Here is an 11,888-nt window from a genome sequence, read left to right on the forward strand (position 1 = left end):
TCAGTACAAAAACATTACTGATTTTTGCTTATTGATCTTGTATTCTGCCACTCTGCTGAACTTGTTTATTAGCTCAAATAGATTTGTCATAGACATTTCAGAATTTTCTAAATGTAGGATCATATCGTCCGCATATAGTGAGAGTTTTACTTCCTCTTTTCCTATTTGGATGTCTTCTGTTGTTGTTGTTGTCTAATTGCTAGAACTTCTAGTACAATGTTGAATAACAACGGTGACAGTCAGCATCCTTGTCTTGTTCGTGATCTGAGAGGGAAAGCTTTCAACCTTTCCCCATTGAGTATGCTGATGGTGAGTTTTTCATATATGCCTTTTATCATATTGAGGAATTTTCCTTCTATTCCTATCTTTTGCAGTGTTTTTATCAAGAAAGGATGCTGGATTTTGTCAAAGACCTTTTTGCATCGATTGAGATGGTCATGTGTTTTTTTTCCTTCAGTTTGTTAATGAGGTATATCATGTGGATTGATTTTCTTCTGTTGAACCAGCCTTGCATACCAGGAATAAAACCACTAGGTTGGGATGTATAAGTCTTTGATATGCTGTTGGATTTGATTTACAAGTGTTTTGTTGTTAATATTTGCATCTACGTTCATTAGAGAGATTGGTCTATAATTTTCTTTTCTTGTAGTGTCTTCATTTGGCTTTGGTATTTGGATGATGTTGGCTTCATAAAATATGTTGGGTAGTTTTCCCTCCCCTTCCATTTTTTTGGAAGAGTTTAAACAGACTGGTGTTAATCCTTTTCAAAATGTTTGGTAGAATTAACCTGTGAAGCCATCTGGTCCTGGACTTTTCTCTTTTGGGAGATTTTTGCTGATGGATTGATTCAATTTCTTTAAAAATGTGATTTTTTTTTGTTAAGTTCTTATATTTCTTGTAGTGCCAGTGTAGGTTGGTTGTGCTTTTCTAGGAATTTGTCCCTTTCATCTAAGTTACCTAGTTTGTTGGCAGACAGTTTCTCATTATATCCTCCCCCCCTCCCCAGGACACTTTGCACATTTTTGTTTTGTTTTTGTTTTCTTTTATTCATTTTTATGCTTTCCACATTTTTATTTACATTTTAAGACTAACTTTTATCTCAAGATCACATATCCGTACATCTATTTCCTTTTTGTTGGTTTCACTTAAACTTAAATGCATGGTTTGTTAAACAAAGACTGAAAACAAATATTTACCATGTCTGTTACATGTAACACACAGGAACTGCTTTTAACAGAAATTCATAGACAACCCCCAACTTTTTTATCAAAACAATTCTGAACATATTTTTTTAAAATTATTTTTTTAATTTTTTAAATTAATAGATCACAAGGAATGTTACATTAAAAAACCATAAAAACAAAACAAAAATCATACGAGGTTCCCATATAACCCACTCCCCACTTTCCACCACATCATATTTGTAAAAAGTATTTTTTTAAAGATATATACATCACAAAAAAACTGAACATATTTTTGATACTACTGATAGTCAGCACCCACACTGCTTCAAAATTTAACACAATTTGCAACAATATTCATTGTACCTGCTACTTTAAACAATTTAAACTGTAGCTCTTTCCCTAAACAAGTGCATGAAGCATGCCATTTACATTTTTCCTTCTTGAAATTAGTTTTCAGACACACATATCTTTCCACAGTCATCGGGCACTTCTTGTCGTTTCATCTTGCAAACCTGAATTCTACTTTGAGTACTCCAGGTTTATGCTTAAATGACAGTGCCGTGGTAAGAGAAAAAAGAATTGTGCTGCATTTTTCTTCCTGTTACCTGAAAACATAATGGGTATACATATATTAAATATATTCTTACAAATGTCCAGGTCATGTTTACCAGCTGCAATTCTTTTACTTAATGTGTGTATATTTTGTGTTGTGATACTTAATCAAGACATTAGCATGAGAAGGTTGTTGATTTAAGACAAGTTTGAAATCCACTAAAATTAATTGTTGTATGTTTGCCCGTCTGGTTGTGGAAGCTCCATATTTTCCTTGGACATCATCAGACATCGTAGCTCTTGAAGTACAACTTTAATGCTAAATGAATTTTGCCACTTTGCTAACACTGGTATGCTCCGTGCATCCACCATTCCACTGGAGTTATTTATTCCATTCATATTAATTTTTGTTACAAATCTAACTGATGGAGGAGCTTCTGGGTTTTAGGTCCACATTCTACTTTCAGGCTTATATTATATTTTTGTAATTTGTCATTGGTGGCCCAATAATCATGCCTATCTACCTTGTAAGTGTCATATCTTCATCACCTTCAAGGCCCCAGTGCACAGGACCATCACCTATTCTTCAAGTTCTTCCAACAAATGAAAATTATGAGGAAATTTAACTCTTTTGGAGACTGCCATCTTCTCTTGCAGCCCAATGCAGTTGCACTCTCATAATATCCTCTTATGATCCTTTTTATTTCTGTGGGGTCAGTTGTAACTTCCCCTCTTTCATTTCTGATTGTATTTATTTGCACTCTCTCTCTCTCTCTTTTTTTTTTTAGTCTAGCTAGGGGTTTTTCAATTTAATTGATCTTCTCAAAGAACCAGCTTTTGGTTTTGTTGATTTTCTCTAACTTTTTTTGTTCTCAATTTCATTTATTTCTGCTATCATCTTTATTATGTCTTTCCTTCTGCTTGCTTTGGAATTGATTTGCTATTCTTTTTCTAGTTTCTCTAGTTGTTCAGTTAAATCTTTGAGCTTAGGTCTTTCTTCTTTTAAAATATAGGTGTTTGTTTAGGGCTATAAATATCCCTCTCAAGAGTGCCTTTGTTGTATCCCATAAGTTTTGATAAGCTGTGTTTTTGTTTTCATTTGTCTCAAAATATTTACTAATTTCACTTGCAATTTCTTCTTTGACCCACTGATTATTTTGTAGTTCATTGTTTAGTCTCCACACATTTGTGCATTTACCTCTTTCCTGTCTATCTCTGATTTCGTTTCATTCCATTATAATCTGAGAAGGTGCTTTGTATAGTCTTTCTATATTTATTGAGAGCTGCATTGTGAACTAACATGTGGTCTATTCTGGAGAAAGATCCATGGGCACTTGAGAAAAATGTATATCCTGCCAAGTTTGGATGCATGATTCTGCATTTGTCTGGTAGGTCTAAACTCATTTATCATATTGTTCAAGTTCTCTGTTTCCTTGTTGATATTCTGTCTAGTGTTCTATCTAATGATGTTAGTGGTGTCTCTAATGATTATTGTAAAGATGCCTATTTCTCCCTTCAGTTTTGGCAGAGTTTGTTTCATGTTTCTGGGCACCCTGGTTAGATATGCACTCTGGTGCAGAGATACTTATGACTGTTATATCTTCCTAGTGGATTTTCCCTTTTATCTCTATATATAATATCTATATCTATATATCTATATATCTATATATAATATCTATATATATCTCTCTCTATATATATAATATCTATATATATATATCTGTATCACTTATAACTTTTTTCATTTAAAGTCTGTTTTGTCTGATATTAGTATAGTTACCCCTGCTCTTTTTTTGGTTACTTTTTGCATGGAGTACTTTTCCCAACCTTTCACTTTCAGCTGGTTTGTGTCCCTGGGTCTAAAGTGATTCTCTTGTAAAAGCACCATATGGATGACTCGTGTTTATATATCCATTCTGTCAGGCTTTGCCTTTTGATTGGGGAGTTTAATACATTCACAACCAATGATATTACTGCATGATTTACATCCACCACTTTATTCTTTGGTTTTCATATGTCAATCATATTTTTGTCTGTCTTTTTACTCTTTTGGTTATCCTTTCTGCTCTTCTTTCTTCTATACTCTCCTTCATGCCTCTCTCTCCTGTCCTTTTCTTTCAGGCTCTAAGGTTCCTTGAATATTTCCTGCAAAATGGATTCTTTTTTACAAACTCTTAGTTTGTTTGTTTGTGAATATTTTATACTCAGTGTATTAGTCAACCAAAGGGTTGCTGATGCAAAATATCAGAAATCTGTTAACTTTTATAAAGGGTATTTCTTTAGGATAGAAGTTTACATTTATCAGGCCATGAAGCAAAATTACTTACCTCATCAAAGTCTGTTGCCATGTGTTGGAGCAAGATGTCTTCAAGGGTTCAGACTCCCTCTTCCTCTTAATGCTTCATGGTGCCAGCTTCTTCCAGCATCAGCTGTAGGCTGGGATAAGTCTTGTCCCTCGACTGGGCTCATTCCTCTCTGGGCTCAGCTGCTCTGCTCTTTCTACAAAGTCAGCTGTAGACTACCAGGCTCTCTCTCTTCCTGGGGATTCTGCCGTGTCTATGGAGCCCTCTCTTCTTCTGTATTCTTCCCTTGTGTGTTTAATTCCTGGGGCTCCAGCACCCAAAAATTCCAACTAACTCCTATGCCATGCCATTTTCTCTGTGATTCCAATTAGGGGGTAGGGACTCAATATCCTAATGAGATGGCCCAATCAAAGCCCTAATCACAAATTGATCAAGTAAAAGTGAATCCTCAGAGCCGCGGAGCTGCCGCCAGGTCCGCCGCTGGTCCACGCCGCCCGCCTAGCGTCCGCCGCCGCCATGGGAGCGCAGGTGGAGACCATCTCCCCCCAGACTGGCGCACCTTCCCCAAGCGCGCCAGACCTGCGTGGTGCACTACACGGGGATGCTTGAAGATGGAAAGAAATTTGATTCCTCTCGGGACAGAAACAAGCCCTTTAAATTTACACTAGGCAAGCAGGAGGTGATCCGAGGCTGGGAAGAAGGGGTTGCCCAGATGAATGTGGGTCACACAGCCAAACTGACCATCTCCCCAGACTACGCCTATAGTGCCACTGGACACCCAGGCATCATCCCACCAAACGCCACTCTCGTCTTTGATGTAGAGCTTCTAAAACTGGAATGACAGGAATGGCCTCCTCCCTCCACTCCCTGTACTTGGAACTGCCATGGAAGGATCTGGCGCCTCCAGACATGCGCACGTGTACCCGCACGGAGCTTTTCCTGGTGTTCCACTATACTTTTTGTATAAACATCTGCCCAGGCTGAATGTGTTCTGTCACTCAGCTTCGCTTCCAACATCTCCCATTTCCTCTTCCCCTTTCTCCTCGTATATGTTGACTTTAATGATAGGCCATAAACCTCAAATTACTTATTTTTTGTTTTGGTTTTGGGGTGGAAACTCAGTTTCAGTCTTTTGGATCTAGGTTTCTAGTTAAGTGTATGTTCAGATATTAACGGCACAAACAATGGGTTAACTTTAGAATAGGAATTGGTGTTGGGGGAGGGGGTGCAAGAATCTTTATTGTATTATTTTTTGGGGGGCGAAATTTTTATCTATTATATATTAAACATTCTTGCTGCTGTGCTGCAAAGCCATAGCAGATTTGAGGTGCTGTTGAGGGCTGAATGCCCAAGTTGAGAGATGCCCTTGGGTTGCATTAAAAGCCCTACCCAAAACTGAAGTGGGAAAGGGGAGAGCCTTTGCCTCCACCAGTCCCACCCTGTCCTCTCCTCAAACCCTCTGCCTTTTGAAAGCAGATAGTTTTCACTGTGGTGTTGGACACTACAGGGATCTGTCCCCGGGCCAGCAGGGACCTCTGAAGCCTTTTCCATGGCCCAGCTTATTTTTTTTTTCCATACTGTAATTTTTCTAATGGATCTTCAGGACTTTTGTACTCTTCTCATAGCTGTCAAAGCTCCACCACTTCCTAAATTTTAAGAATTTTAATCGAAAGTTTCCATTGAAGGTGCTGTTGTAGACACTTACCACCCAATGAAAGCCCAGCCATCTGACAAATCCTTGAGTGTTCTCTTAAGAAAATGATGCTGGTCATCGCAGCTTCAGCATCTCCTGTTTTTTGATGCTCAGCCCCTGCTTCTGATCTCAAAGTTTCCTGGCTTTTCCTTCTCCCTCTCACCCCTTTGCTGACTTGTGTAGTGATTTGGTGAGAGAAACTGTTACTTTTCCCCACCCTCCCATCTCCTGCACCATATACGAGTTTTGAGTTATTGCAATAAAAGTGCTTTATGCTGGCAAAAATAAAATAAAATAAAATAAAATTGAATCCTCTGCATCTAATACAATCTAATATGCCCAGAGGAACAGACCAGTTCATAAGCACACAAACATAATCCAATATCAAAGTGCTACACTCAACTTCACATTTTGAAGGACAATTTTGGTGGATAAAGAGTTATCAGCTGGTAGTTTTTCTCTTTCAGTATCCTAATTGTATCATACCACTGTTGTCTCACCTCCATGATTTCTAATGAGAAATCCACACTAAGTCTTATGGGGCGTCCCTTGTATGTGATGGTTTGCTTCTCCCTTGCTGCTCTCAGAATTTTTTCTTTATCTTTGACGTTTGACTTTCTGAGCAGTAGCTGTCTTAGAGTTGGTCAATTTGGATTTACTCTGATTGGGGTATGCTGCACTTCTTGGACATGTAAGTCCATTTCTTTCATGAGAATTGGCAAATTTTCAGCTATTGTTTCCTCAAATACTCTTTCTGCCCCCTTTCCCTTCTCTTCTTCCTCTGGAACTGCCATGATACAGATATTGTTATGTTTGTGTTGTCATTCAACTCCCTGAGCCCCTGCTGAAATTTTTCCATTGTTTTCTCTCTCTGTTCTTTTCTCTCTTCAATTTCAGCTGCTCTGTCTTCTGTATCACTTATTGTTTCTTCTATCATTTTGAGTCTGCTATTATATGCCTCTAATGTGTTTTCAATCTCACCTATTGTATCTTTCATTCCCATGAGCTCTGTTACTTTTCTATTCAGGATTTCAAATTCTCTTTTGTGTTCTCTCAATGTCTTCTTAATGTCATTTATCTCTTTAGCTATATTTCCCTCAACTCATTAATCTGATTTTGGAAATTTGTGTGTATCTCATTAATTAGTTGTCTCAAATCCTACATCTCTTCTGGGGTCTTGATATATTCCTTTACTTGGGCCATGTTTTCCATTTTCTTAGTATGGCTTGTAATTTTTTGCTGCTGTCTAGGCATCTGATTTGGATGGTAGTTTACTCTGATGTTCAATTTCCCTCTCTTTCCTAGAGATTTAGTGATGGGAGGCTGTGTGTTATTGCTGTTCTTTGATTCTTGGTTCAACCTGGGTCTTTAAGATTGTCCCTGTTAGTTGCTCAAAACTGGGTTCTGGGCTCAGTAACATGTTGCAGACCCAATTCCTTGTCTTGTGAAGGGAGGCTATAGGGCCCAGAAAAAGCCTGTCTTACTAATTTACTTATAATTTTCTCACGTGCACTTCCTTGGTCTGCCAGCAGATGGCGGGCTTTGGCAGTCATCTCAGTTCAGTGCCTGGTCAGAGTGTGTTTGCTGCAACAGGAACCAGATTACTGTGCTAGAGGTTCTTGCCTGGAGGCTAAGAGTCTTTTAATTCAAACTTTCTCAGAGATAGTTCTCCAGCCTTTGCTCGCAGCCCCCTCCCTTTTCCTGGGTGGAAATAATTCCTCTCTCCTCTGTGTCCTCAACAGTCAGTCCAGGTTAGTAGAGAGGGAGATTGGGAAGGTTGCATCTCTCCCTGAATTCTTTAGCCTGGAGCTGCCTCCAAGGCAAACAACGATATGGCCCCATCCAACCTGGAAGGGCTTGTGGGACACAGCAGACCAAATCTGTGGGTCAAAAGCGGAGTCAGCCTTAGACTGTGTCCCTCTTTCTGCTTTTTCCTGGAGAGATGCATCCTCACTAATCAGTACCAGTTAGAAAGGGGGATCAAGAGGGTCAGATCTCTCTAATCCTGGATCTCCTCAGTCCTGAGCTGGCTCTCAAGGTTAGGATGGTGCAGTCCCACCTGGCCTGGAAGGGCCTTGTGGGATACAGCAGACCAAATTTGTGTGTCAAAAGCTGAGTCAGCCTTAGGCTGTGTGTGTCTCTCTCTCCCTTCCTGGGGTGGTGGATCCCTAGAACCCTCTTTGTTTGTAGCCAGCCCAGAGGCCTGAGCTTTCCATAGTGTTGTTAGTGTGGATATAGCAGCTGCTGGTTTTAACTCACAGTTTTGCTGTTGTGACTCTTCTCCTTTGTCCCTCTCTCTTCTAGGCAGTGTTCAGCCTTCCCCTAGTGTTTTAAACCCTAGAAGATTTTTTTTCCAGGCTGTTTCAGCCTATCATCTAGCTTTTTTTTTCTGGAAGAGAGTCCTGTGACTTTCTAGTCCACCATCTTCCCGGAAGGCCCTAGTATATTTTCTGTCTTCACCACAAGATGTAAACTCCAAGAATGCTGGGACTCTCTTGTCTTTTTCTTTGATATTGTATCTCCAACAACTACCACCTATTACCCAATAAATCACTGTGGGAAAAATGAAAGAATGAGATGAGTAAACGAATGATGAGTGATTTATACTATTGGCACTGGGACCCATTGGAGGACTTTGAGCAGAGGATGGAAGCAATAAGATTTTCTATTTATATAATGTCTTCAAGTCGCCACAGTCATCATAAGCAGCTGTACCATCCCCCCAAGTAAAGTTATTAAATTAACTCTCAAGTACATATTCTGCAATGAAGAATTCACCTCTGTAAATGTTCTAATCCATCAATAGTTTCCTGTGAAGAGCTAAGGAAATTTCAGTTTAGACTGCCCCCCCCCCCCAACTTCATCGCCATTTTTACTCCCTCCTTCTCAAACACTGGGGCCCTTTAGTTAGCTGAATTAGCTAGCCTTTAGAACCCGTTCAGAGAATTTCAGCTGAGATCTGGATACCCAGCCCACACTGCTGTGGTATTTCGGTTTCATACTAAATTTGTCTATAACATTACATATTTCACACTCCTACATTTTTACTATTATAACATCATAGTTATAAAAAAAAAAAAAGACAATTTGGTCTTCTCTTTTTCAAGTGAATTAAAGATACATTGTGAGTTGTCTCCCTAAAAGGTGTGGAGGCTTAACCTAAGCCTGAAGTTTAAGTTCTCAGTGTTTGGGATGAGACATTTGTTTGTGTAGGTCTCTCAATATATTTAAGTCCTGCTGTAGATTTATCTCAGGACTCTTTTTGTCAAGGGATGACCTGGTTAAATTTTTCTTTGGTAATACAGAAGGAAACTGAGATCAGAGGCACCATTTGGGAGTTTTCTCCTGAAATGCAAATAATTAAAATGATTTAACATCTCTTGTTCCTTACTCTCACAGGATTTCCAACAGAAGGGCAGAGTGTGGTGGCCTCCTTATTAAACGAGACACCAGGAATCCTGTGGGTCATGTGTCCAGAATAAAGAGAGCTGGGGGACTTTGTAGCTAGTGCTCACCTCCAGGTCAGAATCAAGGGATATGTCAGGAAAAGGGCTTGAAGGAAGCAGAAGAGCTCCAAACACATTTTCAAAAAGATCAGAGACATTTACTCTTGGTATTTCTGAAGATTTCTAGTAATTGTGTAGTATGTGAATCTTGTCACTGGGGATTTGACGTTTCAGCAGGGCACAGAAACTAACTTTTCATATAGGGTGAGGGACAAGGAGAGGAACTGATGAACTTTTTGATGTATTTTTCAATTTTATAATTTTAATGCTAAATGTAAAAATAGCTTATAAACTTGTTTTAGTATCTGAAGGGTGAGAAATAAATTGGGAAACAGCATCCCAATTTAAGATGTATCTAGGCAGGAGACCTATAGAACTCAAAATTAACTTAGTTCAAAGTTCTCTTGGAAGGGATTCTTGCTTCCATCTCAATCTACAAGCCAATGCCCTAAAACAAAGAAAAGTATAAGTCTTTATGTTGCTAGGTAAGGGTGTTATTACCCAGTTATCACCTGAAGGTGAGAAGGTAATAGGAGAAACTGAGGCTCCTCTCTACCTCCAGAACCTTCTCTCTGGTCTTCAGGTACCTGGGATGTCCCAGGTATTTAATCCTGCTTCAGTCTGCTCAGCTTTATTTGCTCTTGTTCAGCAAGGCCAACAGTCCTCTCTCTTTATCTCATCCCTTCAAAGGAGATCCTGGGTTAAGGGTCTCAAAAGAACTTTAAGTAATATTTTCTCCCACTGCTGCGAAGAAAGCTAAGCTGTTCTGCGAGCCCAAGCTATGCTCCAAAGGCCAAGAAACTGAATGCACTTTTCCCATGCTGACATGGCAAGAGCTGCAGAGATTCAAGAAATTATAAGAGATTCAAGCATGAAAAAGGAGGTTGGGTGGTGACTTTGATCTCTTCCAGCCCTAAGGTTCTGCAAGGGGAATATAGACGGGTTAACAGTATTTTTGGAGTGGTATGTTAGGGAAAGGGATGTCATAGTTATCTTTTTTTAAAAGATGTATTTATTTACTTCTCTCCTCCCCCCCACCCCCTGTTGTCTGTTCTCTGTGTCTATTTGCTGCATCTTCTTTGTCTGCTTCAGTTGTTGTCAGCGGCACAGGAATCTGTGTTTCTTTTTGTTGTGGCGTCTTGTTGTGTCAGCTCTCCGTGTGTGCGGCACCACTCCTGGGCAGGCTGCACTTTATTTGGCACTGGGCGGCTCTCCTTACGGGGTGCACTCCTTGCGCATGGGGCTCCCCTACGCGGGGGACACCCCTGCATGGCAGGGCACTCCTTGCATGCATAAGCATTGCATATGGGCCGGCTCCACACGGGTCAAGGAGGTTCGGGGTTTGAACCGCGGACCTCCCATGTGGTAGACAGACGCCCTAACCACTGGGCCAGGTCCGCCGCCCATAGTTATCTTTTATAAACTTGACTCATCATCTCAGTAGCCTAACCAAACCACTATTGAATTTCATATGGACTAGCACAAAATAGATGCTTAAAATGTGTGCTGAATAAACTATGTACAAACATATGTTAAGGAAGTTTAAGGGGGACAATACTGACAATGAAATTATGGGTAATTTTTTTATTTTTCAAAATTTCAGTAAATGGTATTATTACTTATATAATGAAGTAATCTTTTCTTTCAAATATTTTATAAATTCATAAGTATATTTATTTTAAAATAAAATATTTTAAGTATATATTTAAGTAATGTTATATAAAATGAATAGTTTATAAATATATACTTCTCTATTGCTATAACAAAAGACTATTTATTTAAAAATTAAGAAAAAATTTCTCTCTATACACATTTTATAACCAAATATATCCTAAACACTCCTTCTATCTTCTCTATCCTGGCCTAACTCCCACTAGAATGTAAGTTCCTCCACCATGATAATGTGGATAACTCCCCTAGAAGATAAGCTTCAGGAGAGCAGGAGCTCCTTTTTTGCTGTGGCTGTGGTGGGGAGAATTAACAAGTGATTACAAAATTCTTTGTAAATACAAAGCAACCATAGAATGCAAAACATCTACAAAATAGTAAACAGTAATTAGTTCTATTCACCATATCTATTCTTTATGCAGCTGTCTCTAAAAATTCACTTTGGGAGTTTAATCGCCCCATCTCAACAAAGTAACCTCTCTCTTTCTCAGACCAGACTGAGAAACTGTCTCTCATTTCCCCAGTTGCTGAAATCCTTCTCCCCCTTACTCCCAAGTAAACAGCAAAAAATGAATGCTGATATTAATAGAAAAATAGAGGTCCACCTGAGCCTTTCACATTTCCTGAATTTCATAATCTTTCAAAACAGAACTCCTTATCCTTTTCTACTAAATGCTGGTACTATGCACCTCCCTCTGAAGTCCAGTAATGCCCAGGTAACAGTGGTAAAATAACAGGTTACTCCATCATTGTTTTCTAGCTAGGGGTACTGGGATTAAAACACACACACACTCAAAAAAGGCAAGATACCAAATAAATGTGGGCCTGGCATTCATTGACACATATAAATAAACCAACATCAAAGCACTCAAACAACCTTCCTCCATCACGAGCTTCAGTCAATACAGTTCAGCAGAGTGCTCCTATTTGATGCTCTATGCCTTTAGTACAAGCAAGAAAGGGAGCAGCTGCAGGACCCCAG

At 39.3% G+C, this 11,888-nt stretch overlaps 1 pseudogene; it reads left to right on the forward strand.

The window, feature by feature from the left end:
* Nucleotides 1-4,497: 4,497 nt before the first annotated feature.
* On the forward strand, nucleotides 4,498-6,016 carry LOC101422095 (peptidyl-prolyl cis-trans isomerase FKBP1A pseudogene; annotated as a pseudogene).
* Nucleotides 6,017-11,888: the final 5,872 nt, after the last annotated feature.

Source organism: Dasypus novemcinctus, chromosome 8, assembly GCF_030445035.2.
Source record: "Dasypus novemcinctus isolate mDasNov1 chromosome 8, mDasNov1.1.hap2, whole genome shotgun sequence".
NCBI classification, from domain to species: domain Eukaryota; kingdom Metazoa; phylum Chordata; class Mammalia; order Cingulata; family Dasypodidae; genus Dasypus; species Dasypus novemcinctus.